The sequence below is a fragment of the Gadus morhua genome, unplaced genomic scaffold (genome assembly GCF_902167405.1).
Source record: "Gadus morhua unplaced genomic scaffold, gadMor3.0, whole genome shotgun sequence".
NCBI lineage: Eukaryota > Metazoa > Chordata > Actinopteri > Gadiformes > Gadidae > Gadus > Gadus morhua.
The window spans coordinates 230,180-236,570 of NW_021963951.1; positions in this window are offsets into that span (position 1 = coordinate 230,180).

Genomic DNA, 6,391 nt, shown 5'->3' on the forward strand with positions numbered 1-6,391 from the left:
GCCCAAGACTCACTGTTTTTTTCTCTCTTTTAACTTTGGTTTTTAGTCTGTTGAATATGCTTTTTTCTGAAAAAGTTCTTATCTTTGGTGCTGGATACAAAAAAGTAATATTTTAAGTGGCAGCTGGTAAATTATCTCTTAGGAGAAGCGAAAATGGCCGTGTACATCAGCCGGAGAAATAAGGTGGAGGACAGAGCAGGGCATGAGGCCCCTCCTGTGTTCCTCTGTAACGTCAGAGCCAGAGTCTGGCTGGAGTATACGTTTTATAAGGCGATTGGGGATGTAGATGCTTTTAAACAGCGCTGATGTTACAATAATATTATTTGCCTTGTTGAAAATGATGATTTGCACTTTGCACAGAATTTTGTTGGATAAACCTCAAAAAAAGCGTAAAGACTGAACAAATGGCACTTTTCCTGATGTATTGTACTCTCGGTTGATTGTAAATAAAGTGTTTTTGAAAAATCTAAAAAAATCTCTCTCTCTCTCTCTCTCTCTCTCTCTCTCTCTCTCTCTCTCTCTCTCTCTCTCTCTCACACAGACACACACACACAATAACACGCGCGTACACACACACAGTCTTAGCATGTCAAGATGTAACCAGAACCATCGTCATGGCCCCCCCAGCGTCTAACATAGTGCTGTTTGACTCAACATGGCCGCTCTGACGGCTGCAGACTCAAACGCTTCACTCTGTTTCTACTGGTTTAAGCCTGCGCCCCTGTAAGACGGTTAACTATTTAACACATTAGCAATTTTTAATTTTTTTTATTGAACACCCACTCAAACTAACGCTTTAATTTCGATTAATTAATCACAGAAAAAAACAAAAAAAAACATATTGATCGCACTTCTATAGTGCCCTTTGACCCGGTGCGTCATTTGCGTTGAAACAAAATGGAGGCAGACGAGAAGACGCTGCTCGGCCCCGTGCACGGAAATTTCAAGTTTTAAACTCCCGGACGGAACTGTAGATAGCAACACCGTTATCTGCAATCTCTGCAGCAAGGAATTTTCTTATCACCGGAGTTCATCAACCCTTAAATATCAACTCAACGCAAAACGTTTGGTAGAAAGCTCGCAGGTACGAGCTGCCACAGCCCCTGAAGCTGGCGCTAGCAGCCAGCCTCGTCAAGACACACTCGACTGAGATGCATTGAATCTAGAGTGAGATGGAAATGTTATTCATGTGATCTTAATATGTTAATGAAAGACATGTTTTAAATAAAGGCAAGGCAACTTTATTTATATAGCACTTTTCATACACAAGGCAGACTCAAAGTGCTTCACATATAAACTTTGTCACACCATAAAATAAAATAATAGATAAGTAAAAGAAAACATATGCAAGAAATGAGTAAAATAGAAAGTGCAATGTATTTAAGAGAAAATTAAATTGAAAGTTAAAAAGGCTTTTTAGTAAGTAAAATTGAAAGTGCAATGTATTTAAGATCAGATCAACAGTCTCTCTGGAACCCAAGTCGGGACTACAACCCGACCTAAAGGAACTTGGTCCTTTCTCTGGAACTCCAATCCAGATTCTAGGACTCTAACCCAGACAGAACTTGGACACAAACTCAGGACTCTAACCCTTATACAAACAAACTCAGGACTCTAACCCTGATACAAACAAACTCAGGACTCTAACCCTTATACAAATACAAACTCAGGACTCTAACCCTTAACAATATTCTAGGACTCTAAACCAGCTTCTAGGACTCTAGCCCAGACCAAAGGCCTTATTCAACTTATTCTAGGACTCTAACCCAGCTTCTAGGACTCTAGCCCAGACCAAAAGGACAAACAAACACAGGACTCTAACCCTTATACAACCTTTCTCTCTGGTATCAGATCATGTATTTTTCTGGTAAAAATAGAAAATAAAGGGAAAGTTAAAAAGGCATTTTAGTAAAATAAAGGTAAAGTATTTAAGATTTAGCAGAAAGCTAAAGCAAACATAAAAGTCTTCAATCTTGTTTTAAAGGTGCTCAGAGTTGGGGCAAGTCTTAAATCCTCAGGGAGTTTATCCCAGCTATTTTTTGCATAGTAATTAAATCCTGCTTTCCCATGTTTCGTGTTTACTCTGGGGATAATTAACAGATTGGTCTCAGAAGATCTTAGTGTTCTAGAAGGCTTATGTAGTGGAAGCATATCAGTTAAATATTTTGGGCCTAGACCATGTAGGGATTTATAGGTTAGCAACATGATTTTAAAATCAATTGTCTGACCTACAGGAAGCCAATGTAACAATTTAAGAATTGGTGTAATACGTTCAAATTTTTTGTTCTTTGTTAAAACTCTAGCAGCAGCATTCTGAACAAGCTGAAGCTTCCTTAGAGTTTGTTTTGGGAGACCTGTAAGGAGACCATTGCCGTAATCAAGCTTACTAGTGATAAAGGCATGTGCAAGTTTTTGTAAGTCTTCGGTGGACATGAGCCCTCTAAGTCTTGCTACATTTTAAAGGTGATAATATGCAGATTTTGTAACTGATTTGATGTGACTTTCGAAATGTAAATCAGAATCCATGATAACCCCTAGATTTCTGGCTTTGATTGAGGTTTTCAGGGACAGAGAGTGAAGGTGTTGGGTTACTTTAAAGAGACCATGCCATTAAAATCACATTTTTCCTATTGTTTGTTAAATAACATAGGTCTGAATAAGTTTGTGAGCTGTGGTAAGTTTGAAATCTATGCAGTTTGTCTGCTGAATGCAATTGGCAATGAAAGGAAAAAGGCAGAAGAAATGAGCCGATCTGGATAAGGTGACACTGTGACGTAGCGTTGTCAAATTATTATTCATGGCCCTGCCCACTTGGTTGGTTCGTAACCACCCACAAGAATTCTGAAGGAGTCGTGATTGAGCTAGTGCTAAATGCTAATACGTGTACGGTAGTTGCTTAGTTCGTAGTAACAGGCTAGTTTTGTAGAATTAATAATAACAACTTATCTAATTCACTTCAACTAGCTATAAGCAAAGAGGAATCGGGGAGTCCAGGTCAAGTATAGATGGAGAGTTTATTGCCACCCGCAAACGAGAGACAACAAAGCTGAATGGTATTCGCTAATACACACTACCGAATGAATCCCGGACAGCTCCTTATATCCCCAATTCTTACACAATACAAAGTTGGACTTTCATCAAATATAGAATTTCCCATCAGGGTCATACTGTGTGGATGTCAGCATACTCCTATGTCTTCTGAGTTTCAATGTGACCTTAGAACATATATTATCCTTATACAAACAGAGATGATGCACATGTGTGAATGTAAGCATTGTTTACAGAGAGTACATCAATATGGGAGTAGACTGGACTCTCTGACTGATGTATCACATGGCCCATCAGGTGAGAATATCCTGGACCCACTCACTGGTGTCACACGGCACACAACATCTAGGTTAGAGGTGATCAGCTCTTCTCCACCATTAAAGTATATATATGATATGTAGGCCTAATAATAATCATAGTTTAACATAGAATGTAAGGTTAATTTCCACCACATATCCCCCCTTTGAGGCTTGCCCAAGCCTCAATAAAAGAAAACAATAATAACATCTCTATTACTGAAATTATCCCCTGTCCCCTTTATCTATTAATTAGTCTATGAGATCATGTGCCGTCAATTGGATCAGAATAGTACCACATCTGGCTACCTAGAAAAAACACAGCTAATCTAAAGCAGGAGTCTCAACCTGCATCCAGGGATCGCAACCTGGTGATGAAAAAGATTGCCAAATGTGGTGTATTATGTCCAATACTTTTGACTCCCGCAAAGTATTCATAAAAAGATCAAAAAACCTATCTAAACATAACACCACAATGTTTCCACACTTAGAATACAACCAAATCAAATGTGTACCTAAAATACCCTCATAAAAAATCATAACAATATGTTTTCAGCATGCATTGAAAATCCTCATTCTCCAAAATATGTGACATAATAATAAACTAAAAGTTAATAATTTTATGTGATTATTATTTCATATGATTGTCTGTATGGCTCTTTTTGAATGGCTCTGGTGATGTATTGGTGCGCAGGATACAGGTGGGGGGTTTTGGACAAGGTCATAGATGTTGCTCCTGTTGGCTGACATCAAGCCTTGTAGATCACGAGGCCGGCTCACATGAAGAGGTTACTAGCACATTTCGTGAGCCTCCACCTGGTGTTTGAGATATCACAGTCCAATGTTCGTCCCTCCTTGGCAAGGGCATATTTTCCCAACCGTCCAGTAGGATCGGGTCGGGCCTCCTTTGGATCCTCATTTGTGCCTCCAGGTTCAACTGGATCTCCATGTACTCTTGGATGACACCTGGTGCTCCTTTAGCACTCACTGCTCACAGGCTCTCCATCCGTCCTGAGAAGGGGTTATTGATTCCGGAGTTCTCTGCCAACTCTAATCTGAGGCACTATAATCCTTCCAGAGCCCTGGCCACCGACCCATCCAGAGCTGTGTTGTTGGGGATAAACGCACAACATGTCGCCCCTATCATCCCACACACCCCTCTTGGTTCTGCCAATGCATAACCAAGGCTAGCTTAATTTGATAGATCATTCAGGAGATGGTATCTAATTGTTCTGATAGTCCTTCTGCTGTATCCATGGTAAATTTGACAAAACGTTGCTGATTTTATATAGATTATACAATCAATATTTTTGTGAATGGTTAAACACAAAAACAGAATTCATTCAAACCCCTGCCACTATTTGATTGCATCATGTGGCTGTTACTCCTTGCTTGGCAGACATAGTTTGTAGGCTCCGGTGTGTCTGCATCTGGCTCTGGAACTTTGCGTTTCTATTGTAGAAATACAAACTTGTGTACCGTAGTTAGTTGTTCAAAAGCATATTTCCGTTGATTCTATTTTTAATTGTTCTTATGTAAGTCCCTTATGGGGCCCCTTGAAATGTAAGTGAAAGCATGAATCTAACCGTAAGCATCACATGCAAAGTTAGCTGTGTCATTCTATTTAGCTTGTATGTGATAACTCAGTATTGCTATAGATATTGATTGATGTCTAATTGATATCTCTCAGAGAGATATAAGGTACTCACCTTGCTTCTGGAAACATTGGACCCGAAATTTGTATGTGTTTTAAATATGTTTGTATTTATAATTGATAATACCTCATTTGCATTCCTTATTTAATGTTTTATGTGTGTATAGATGTGTGTGTGTGTGTGTGTGTGTGTGTGTGTGTGTGTGTGTGTGTGTGTGTGTGTGTGTGTGTCTGGATGTGTGTATATGTGTATATAGGTGTGTGTGTGTGTGTGTGTGTGTGTGTGTGTGTGTGTGTAGTTGTGTGTGAAGATAATAATTGCATCTAACCAGTTCTATTTAGTGCTTGAAACAGTGTTTGCTGAATATACGCTGGCCCATTGTCTGAGCTTATCTCTGATTGAATTTCAAACCTTGGCATGACTTCTCTAGTCAGAAACTTGATTATTGTAGCCGCACTTTGGTCTTTTGATGGGACTGCTTCTACCCATCTGCTGAACCTGTCAAGGATAACTAACATGCACAACATGTCAACATAGTTCATGACCAAATGTCAAAATGGTCCTTCAGGTGTGGGAATGTGTCCCAATGTAGCAGTGATTGTTTTTATTATATTGTGTTTTGCACATAATTCATACTCATTTAGTTGGTCATCAATCATTTTTTGCAATTATGGTGAAGAAAAAACCTTGTTTTCTAATTCTCCTCAACACTCCTCAACACCTCCCCCCTTGCGCAATGGTCAAAACCATGCACACTTAAATGATAAGCAAACCTAACGACGCCGGTGGTGGAACCAACGTTGGAACTCCTAACCTTAACCATCCGTAAAATAAAACCAATCTATTGGGAAGGGAAATCGAAGCCAGTATATCCAAAACCAAAGGTTGATATTGGTGGGTTTTACCATCAGCCGCCCTGAAACCACGCCGTTACCAAGTCATGCACTAAACCAAAAAGATTTCATGGGTCAGCAGGCCTTCATGCCTCAACTGTCAAATAAAACGCAACATGCCCTGTCCCAATACCACCACCTCTGCTGCTGGGGCTGCCATATCTGACTCCTGTTCCCCCTCCACCTTTGACCCTCCGGCTCTTCCTATGATGGTTGCAGTATGTCACTTCATCATCAAGTGAGCCAGTGCTCACAGTGACTGCCAAGTAATCGTGACTGTGCCTGTTTAGGTTGTCCCGGTCTTCAAGGTAGGATCTTACCCGTCGTTGGCTAACCAGCCTTCCATACTGGCTTAGTGCAGGATGCCGTGCCTGGGATACAATCAATCCCCACGCATAAGGTGGTTTTGACCGCAAAGTGGAGGGATGGAGACAGAGTCTTCAATCACAATTGCCCATGCAGCCAAGGCTGTAATGGACACACCAGACCAGTTACAACA